Genomic DNA, 9,704 nt, shown 5'->3' with positions numbered 1-9,704 from the left:
CTGTGCAAGAGTTCAGCTCCACTTTAACAGTGAATGTCTGAACACAGTTTACGGGAGTCGTACACATCCAACTGAGGGGGAAACCGGTTACTGGTGCTCCTTTTGAAAATAATCAGATCAGAAATAATGAAGAATTTAGATCAAAGTTTGCCTTTAAAATCACTGATAGCTTCTCTTTGTATTTCATTGAAACATTTTAGAAACCTACTATTCCATTGAACAAACTTTTTGCAATCTGTGTATGATTTTTTTTTTTATTATTGAATGTAAAAATGTATATTTCTTTTCAGTTGACCCCTGCCATTGAACAGAAAGTATAAAAGATCACTTTAAACACAACTGGCCATTTTCTGGCTGCAGGTGCTGCAGCTATAAATGATATATATCATTTTGCTTACTTGACACAAGCATGCAAGATGTCTAGCAATACAGTACTGTATATCATTTACCTGCCGTACCTCTTTCTCACCACAAGATGGAGCAACATGATAAACCTTATCATTTTAAAGGGAAGGGGAAATAAAAATCCCACTTACATTAGAGTATTGCCATACAGTATTATAGACAGTCCTGTACAATTAATAATTGAAGTGGACCTTAAAGCGGAATATAACCCTGCATTTCAACTTTGCTCTAAAACATTTACAGTATATTATATGCAACCAGCATTTTTTTTTTTACTAGACCAGCATTGGAAGGGTTACACAGAGCTTTAAAGTTCCTGGAGATTTCTGCAGACGCATCCGAAGCTGACATAGATACATTTTGTTTACATAAATATATCTTAAGTGTTGAATGTGACTCACTCTCTCTGACTGAGAAGGAGCTGGAGGACAGCCAAAGAGTGTGTAACGTTTATCAATAGATACATATAACTAAATAGAATGTAACAATTTCAACTTCTGCATATCTCTCCATGGAACTTTAAACCTCTGTGTTTAACCCTTCCAATGCTGATCTAGTAAAAAAAAAAAATGCTTTTTGCATATAATATGCTGTAAATGTTTTAGAGCAAAGTTGAAATGCAGGGTTATATTCCGCTTTAAGTGCCTTAAAAAAAAACTGTTTCACTTATCTGGGGCTTCTGCCAGACCCCCTCCAGCCATCCAGCATTGCCAACAGGTGCCGCGATACAGAACTAGGGACCCTCAGTCTGCTAATAAGTCCCAGTCTATCAACCCTCTGAACAGCTCATAAGTATGTTCTCTTCATGCACTATAAGGATGCATACACTGCCCAGGACACTATATACTCGTAATTGAATCACAACTGTAGCAAGAGGTATATGGAGGCTGCCATACTTATTTCCTTTTAAGCAATACCAGTTGCCTGGTAAGTAAATCTATTTTTAATTTATTTGCCCGATGTTTCCTTTAAAGGGCACCTGTAATGAGAGGGATATGGAAGCTGCCATTTTAATTTCCATTTAAGAAATTCTAGTTGCCTGGCCATCCTGTCAATCCTTTGCCTCTAATACTTTTAGCCATAGCCCCTGAACAAGCATGCAGCAGATCAAGTGTTTCTGACATTATTGTCAGATCTGACAAGATTAGCTGCATGCTTGTTTCTGGTGTGTGATTCAGACATTACTGCAGCAAAATAGATCAGCAGGGCTGCCAGGCAACTGGTATTGTTTAAAAGGAAATACATTTGGCAGCCTCCATATTCTTCTCACTACAGTTGTCCTTTAAGGTGGTCATATAGGTGATTTTTTAAAAATTGAATCTGCTAGAAATGAATCCCGCAAACGTCTCGCATTTTATGGCAAACATCGGTCGATTAAATCGATCGTGCAGAATGGAACATTTTGGTTGATTGGCAGCAGATCAGGTGTGCGTCGCTACTGGCGTTTGATGTGACAACCAACTAAACTACCCTCACCTGTCCATGGTGCGGTTCGTTCGCACCGTCATTCAGCACATGGGCATATGCATGGACCGGACCCCAAATACAAAAACCTGACCTGCTGCAGCTTTCTGCAACTGAATCGCTATTGAGCTACAAACTGGATGCAATAGAAGTTCCCAGTAGACTGATCTCCGCATGCAAAACACAGACTCACCTGTTCTGTGGTTTCAGTCCCGCCATTGCCGACACCCACCTTTCAGTCCACTGCAGGAGAGAAGTAGATTGAAGCCCAGCAGAAGCATGGGGCACCCCACTGGTTTGCAGAAAAGAAAATGCAAATCCTGCATCAACAGAGAAAATTCTCATTGGTTCATGGTGGACCCCTGAGAATCCTCCTTGTTACTAGGTAAACTCCAGTTGAGCAGAGGACAAGCATAGGAACAGCAGCGGCGGTGGACCATAGTGCGGCAGGCTGGCAAGTCTCCTTCCATGTCTGAATGTTTGTTGTGGTTTCCAGCAAAATGTACTTTTGGTGGGCCCTGAAGGACAGGATTGGGAAACTCAGGTCTAGTCCACTCCTTCCAAAGTAGGAGGGTCAACTATCTTTGCTTTTAGATTTTGACTCTATGACCTCCTCTATGTACAAGCTCCATCCAGGATATGACCTTGATTTTCTGGGGAAAGTAGTTTTGTACCAATCTTTATTTATGGCTGCGGTTTTAGGCTACATTGTGAGCCCAGTCCCTTGGATGAGAAGCAGCCCCACATATGAATTGTGAGTATGGCCCAGTGCACACCAAAACCGCTAGCAGATCCGCAATACGCTAGCGGTTTTGGGAGCTGATTTCAGAGCGATTCTAGGTAGGTTTACAGAAGTTTTCTAAACATACTTAGCGGTTTTGGGTGCGTTTTTGTGTAGCAGATTACACATATTATTGTTACAGTAAAAGCTGTTACTGAACAGCTTCTGTAACAAAAACGCCTGGAAAACCGCTCTGAAGTAACGGTTTGCGTTTTTCCTATACTTTACATTGAGGACGAAACGCTTCAGAAAACCGCAAACGTGCAGCAGGAGGCACGTTTGCGGCTGGGCAGAAACCTCAAACCGCCGGTGTGCACCATCAATGGTGCAATACATTAGCCAAGCATTTTTACAGGCGGATGCGGCCGGCGAATCGCTCCAAAAACCGCTCAGTGTGCACTAGGCCTGAGCCAGCTCCCTTGGATCAGAAGTAGCCCCACATATGAATTGTGAGTGAGCCAGCTCCCTTGGATGAGAAGCAGCTCCACATATGAATTGTGAGTGAGTCAGCTCCCTCAGATGAGAAGCAGCTCCAAATATGAATGGTCTCAGGGTGCTTTACAGTTGGCATGAGACAGGACCGATGGTAGCACTCACCTTATCTTCTCCAATCATTTTCCCAGATGACCTAGACATTCAGACTGGGGTGTCATCAGAAAAAAAAATTCTCAGCAGTGCAATTCCTGTCTTGGATGTGTTTCTTTTGAGAGAAGTGGCTGTTTTACACCCTTGCCCTGGGAGCAATTTAGCTTCCAATGCACACTCTGCACCACACAGATGCCGGGGAGGGGAGGGGGGGGTTTATACTAAAGTCGGCTTATACTCCCCATTGGCATGCTGATCCCTCTGCATGTACCTCGGATAGCTTCCCCAATGTCTTCTTCCAGGTCCCATCGGCAGATTTGCTTCTCCCTCTGCGATGACGTTACCCGGCTATCAGTGTTGATGATTCTAGGGTCACAAGCATCAGAAACATCTGGCGGCACACTAATTTTTTTTTTTTTACATTGAATTCGATACAATAACCTGTATTGAATTCAATATTTTAAAAAAGTACAAAAATGCTTGAAAATTATTTGAAATTAATTGAACCACTTTTTGCAAAGAAATCCTGGGGAAATGAAAGGACAGGGATGTGCCCATACACTTACACATTTCCTGGCAGATTAGATCATTATAATCAAATCTCCCAGAGATCTATGCCACAGCATGGCAGCTTAAAGAGACTCTGAAGCGAGAATAAATCTCGCTTCAGAGCTCATAGTTAGCAGGGGCATGTGTGCCCCTGCTAAACGGGGGTCCCTTCACCCTCAAACCCCCCCATTGCAACACTTGGTCGTAGACTTGGTCGCTCCTGGAGGCAGGGCTAGTGGTTGCAGCCCTGCCTCCAGTCGCGTCTATCAGCGGCGCATCGCCGCCTCTCCCCCGCCCCTCTCAGTGAAGGAAGACTGAGAGGGGCGGGGGAGAGGCGGAGATACGCGCTAACAGACGCGCGTGGGGCAGGGCTGCGTCGGTTAGCCCTGCCCCAACCAGGAAGCTCTCCCCCGCTACACCGAGGGGATTTGGGGGGTAAGGGACCCCCGTTGTGCGTCACGATAGCGGCAGTTTAGCAGGGGCACACATGCCCCTGCTATCTATGAGGTCTGAAGCGAGATTTATTCTCGCTTCAGACTCTCTTTAATTGTAATTTCGATCAATTTCCGGGCTGAAATCAATAGACATAATAGATCTGACAGGATGGAAAGATGTCACCTGAACATAAGTGGTCAGGTGACAACCAACAGACCCACAGCCGGTCTCCCCCATTATAAACTGTGCTTTCCCCCCCCACAAACATCACGTCTCTGTGACACCTCCCACAGAGGGCTGGGCACAGGCGTGTACAATGCCACCGGTGATTTATCTGATGGGAAGGGTCCAAGACATGAAGTAATACTGATGGTCCTGTCTAGGAGAACTCGGGGAGAAGAATGTGATATGTTTGATCAGCTGATGGATTTTCTAGGATCATATCCGGCATTAGCATGACCATCACAATGACTTGCATCTGCCCAAACTGATCACGTGTCTCCTGGAGTTCTCCTAGACATGACATCACTAGTAACCACCAATCCTACTAGACTCAGTGGACGTACAGTACGGCAGACAAGTCTGCTTCCATGTCCTCCGGGCCCACCAGCTGTACGTTACTGGAGGTCCCCTGCTAACCCTCGTTCCGGGAGATTGTAAGTCCTGTGTTAGAACTCATTCACATCATGACGCACTTCTGTGCACATTTGGAAGTGTTTGGAGGCCATCGAAAGGCCTTCTACTGTCCAAATCATATGCGCTGCGCAGTAGTGTGATGTGCTTGTGTACTGCCGCATGCGTTCTGCCCGCAAGCGCAGAGCTGAGATCAGCAGCGCAGATGGCGTGCAGCAGTACGCATTGCATTCCGATCGCACGTCCATCTGCCCGTCATAATGTGGATGGGCCCTAAAACATGGAGAAACGTGGATAAAGGATTTACTTTACTTTTACTAACTCTGGCTTTGGACATAGGCATCAATTCACTAAGGTTATTCTCCTGTCTTTAATAACGTTTCTAGAGTTATCACCATGGTGACGAGGCATGTCGTATGCAGGAAACATTTTATCTCTAAAGTGAACTCTTCAATCCTTAATATAACTCCAGAATTCTAAAGTTAAAGACCGGCTGTTAATTATCTGCATGTGAAAATAACTACAGAGGAGGTAACTTAAAGAGAACCTGAGGTAGGTTCTAAGAATGATATCTGCACACAAAGACTGGGTCTGCATATACAGCCCAGCCTCTGTTGCTATGTAGTGTCCCCCCCCCCCCCCAGGCCCCCCTGCGCCCTGCTATGCCCCAATAACAGCCGTGCTGTCAACACGCAGCATGTCGCAGCGGGCTATGTTTACCTATGTAGTTTCACTCTCGCCGCTCCCCCCACCTCCTGCATAGCTCCGGTCCCCGCCCGCCTCCCTTCCCTCCAATCAGCGGGGAGAAAAGGGACGCATGCGGGGACCGGAGCTATGCAGGAGGCTGGGAGAGCGGCGAGAGTGACACTACATACGTAAACATAGCCCGCTGCGTGACGACAGCGCGGCTGTGATTTATAGGGGCATAGCAGGGCCACTACATAGCAACAGAGGCTGGGCTGTATAGGCCGACCCAGTCTTTGTGTGTAGATATTCTTAGAAACCACCTCAGGTTCTCTTTAAGAACTGAAGTGATAAGATAATGCTCTCACTGTGACAACTCATCTCTACACCTTAATAAAGCAAGATTGATTCGTGGTGGTAAGTTTTCTCTTGCCTTATCTCCAGCATGATCTTTGTGAATTGAGGCCATAGTATAAACTGGTTGTAGGTTGTTTTCAACATGCTTTAAAAGGGGTTCAAATTACTTCTAATAGTTTATGCAATACAGCAAAGTCCCCGTTATCAGGAACCCAAGCAGACCGGAAGTCTCAACCGGCGTACCTAAGGCATCAACCGGGGGGGTGTAAATGCCAGCCACAAATCACTCACCGAGCCTCCAGTAACATCCTGTATCGCCTAGTAACCGCGCACAGCTCCCGGCATGTCACGTGAGCAGACACAGGTCAGATGACGCATCGGGAGGTTGGAAAGCCACCAGGATCTACAGGACGTCACCGGAGGCTTGGCGAGTATTCTGTCCTGCATGGGGGGGGAGGTTTGTGTTTTTTTTGTCCAGTTGCTCAAGGAATCTGCAAACACTGGCATCAGGCAATCCCTGTCGGATATTATAGACTTTGATGAACAACCATATAACAAAAATATAGCACTGTGTACTTTAGTTTGTATCTCAAATGTTGGAACTCAACTCATTTGTAAGCAGGAACCGTCCATGATAAATGATTAAATATGAAGAAAAGGTTGATTTATCTAATTGTATTTTCTTATACAACCTACCATACACACTGCAATTTCACAATCACTTAAGTTTTTCAATGTCCAATCAGATTTGTATTGAAAAAACGTAATAGTTTGTTTTTTCTCATCTTAAGAATGTTTCAATTGTCACTCTAGTCATTTTGGTTGAATAAATGGGAAATCGAACATTGTAATTGTACCGTGTATGAGCACCATAAGGCCTCAATTCATTAAGTGCTGTTTGGTAAAAGATTAATAGGTCAGTCAAATACCAAATTCAGCACTTACTTTTTTTTCCCCTTAACCTCCCTGGCGTTCTATTAAGATCGCAAGGGCGGCTGCGGGAGGGTTTTTTTAAATTAAAAAAAAACTGTTTCATGCAGCCAACTGAAAGTTGGCTGCATGAAAGCCCACTAGAGGGCGCTCCGGAAGCATCATTCTGATCGCCTCCGGCGACCAGAATAAACAAGGAAGGCCGCAATGAGCAGCCTTCCTTGTTTGGCTTTCCTCGTCGCCATAGCGACGAGCGGAGTGACGACCTGACGTCAGCCGCCTCCGATCCAGCCCTTAGCGCTGGCCGGAACTTTTGTTCCGGCTGCGCAGGGCTCGGGCGGCTGGGGGGACCCTCTTTCGCCGCTGCTCGCGGCGGATCAGGCAGCACACGCGGCTGGCAAAGTGCCGGCTGCGTGTGCTGCTTTTTATTTCGCAAAAATCGGCCCAGCAGGGCCTGAGCGGCGACCTCCGGCGGTGACGGACATATATTCGTCCATACCGCTGAGGAGGTTAAAGGCACTAAGATTTTCACACTTGCAGCAAGTTTGGTAATTTACTGAAAAACATGGCTTCAGTTCATGAAGACCTGCTCTGCAAAAAGTCTGACCAGCTGTGGAATAGGTCCCTGCAGCAAGCTGGCTGTGCTATGTTCTCTCACTTCTGCTGATTTTTTGTGTATGGGCAGATCCTGTTTCTGTCCTCTGACCGCTTTAAAGGGAACCTGAAGTGAGAAGTATATGGAGGCTGCCATATTTATTTTGTTTTAAGCAATACCAGTTGCCTGGCTATCATGCTGATCTTCTGCCTCTAATACGTTTAGCTATAGACCCTTAACAAGCATGCAGCAGATCAGGTGTTTATGACATTGTCAGATCTGACAAGATTAGCTGCATGCTTGTTTCTGGTGGTGTTCACACTATTGCAGGCAGATAGCTCAACAAGGCTGCCAGGCAACTGGTATTGCTTAAAGAGAACCTTAACTGAACGGGGGGTAAAGAGTTTTACTTACCTAATGCTATTACCAGCCCCCTGCAGCAGTCCTGTGCCCTCAGCGCCGCTCTGGAATCCTCTGGTCCCTTGCTGTCACTTAGTTTCGTTTTTGACCACTCACCAGTCGCCATGCGTATTATTGGACACATTCACCAATGCAATTAGCGCTATGGCGGACCACAACGCATACAAAAATACGCGTTGCCGCATATCTACGCGTGCGGAATGCATTGGTGAATGCGTCCAATAATACGCATGGCGGCCGGCGACTGGTGAGTGGTCAAAAACGAAACTAAGTGACAGCAAGGGACCAGAGGATTCCACAGCGGCGCTGAGGGCACAGGACTGCTGCAGGGGGCTGGTAATAGCATTAGGTAAGTAAAACTCTTTATCCCCCGTTCAGTTAAGGTTCCCTTTAAAAGGAATTCAATATGGCAGCCTCCATATACCTCTCACTACAGTTCTCCTTTAAGCAACACCAGTTGCCTGGCAGCCCTTCTGATCTGTTTGGCTGCAGTAGTGTCTGAATAACACTAGAAACAAGCATGCAGCTAATGCTGTCAGATCTGAGTGTCGGAAACACCTGATCTGCTGCATGCTTGTTCAGGGTCTATGGATAAAAGTATCAGAGAAAAAAAAAGTATCAGCAGGGCTGCCAGATAACTGGTATTGCTTAAAAGGAAACCAATATGGCAACCTCCCCATCCCTCTCATTACAGTTGTCCTTTAAGACTGAAAGGCATCCCTTTAGATATGCATGCAAGCAGTAGAGAGCCCTCTTCGGTGTATCAATCAACAGATCTGCACGTTTAACCCCCTTAGCATAATCCCAAGTTTGGCCCAGTGCACACCTAAAACCTCTATCAAATCCGCAAAACGCAGGAGGATTTTGAAGCAGATTTCAGAGCGATTCTAGGCATGTGCAGAGAGGTTTTCTAATCATGCCTAGCGGTTTTTGGAGCGTTTTTGTGTAGCAGATTACATATATTGTTACAGTAAAACGGTTACTGAACAGCTTCTGTAACAAAAACCCCTAGAAAACCGCTCTGATCTAGTGTTTTTCAGAGCGGTTTTCCACTTTCCTATACTTTAACATTGAGACAGAAACGCCTCAGAAATCTCAAAAATGCTGCAGCCCGGGAGTTTGTGTTTGTGGAAGAAAACGAGCCGCTCTGGTGTGCACCATCCCATTCACTTTCATTAGCCAAGCGGTTTTCCCCCTGCAAGTGTTTTAAAAAATGCTCCAGAACCGCTCTGCTGTGCACCAACCCTCAGATCTATCCAGCGGTACAATTTTTAGGGTGTAAAGCATCCTATATAATAATAGGCAACTGTCCCTGTATACAGCAGGGACAGTTGTCTCTGTGTAGCTGGGTCCATGCTTTTTCCTGCTGCGCATGTGCACAGCACGGACCCAGCTACACACAGGGACGGAGCCAGGCGGGCGTGTGAGCGGGGGGCCAGGAGTGCGTAGACAGACCTAGCCCGTTTTTAAACAGGCTAAGGTCACTAGTGTAAAATAATTGCACAGCTTTCTGACACTAAAATACAGAAATAATCATACCGCCAGGGATACAAGAAAGCCTCTGTAATTGTGCCCTGCATATTATGTCCCGCCCAGCAGTGCATTGGATAAAATGGAGTGAGTAGCAGGACAGGGTGGCTCTATCTATTGGCTAGCTCATTTGACTGTCCATTTTTACCGAATGCCGATTCCTTGTTACTGACAGCTCCAGGCTTTACTAAATGCTCTAATCTTTATGAATTACCATTTATGAAGCATTTACCGTACAAATTGGTAATTTGCCTTTTCAGTCGATAATTGTACTATTTAATGCAGTAGCAGCCTTGGTGAATTGGCCTTTGACAAGATGTTCAGTAAAATCGGCTG

The sequence above is a fragment of the Hyperolius riggenbachi genome, chromosome 6 (genome assembly GCF_040937935.1).
Source record: "Hyperolius riggenbachi isolate aHypRig1 chromosome 6, aHypRig1.pri, whole genome shotgun sequence".
NCBI classification, from domain to species: Eukaryota; Metazoa; Chordata; class Amphibia; order Anura; family Hyperoliidae; genus Hyperolius; species Hyperolius riggenbachi.
The sequence above is the reverse complement of the archived record's forward strand: the minus strand, read 5'-3'. Positions refer to the sequence as shown.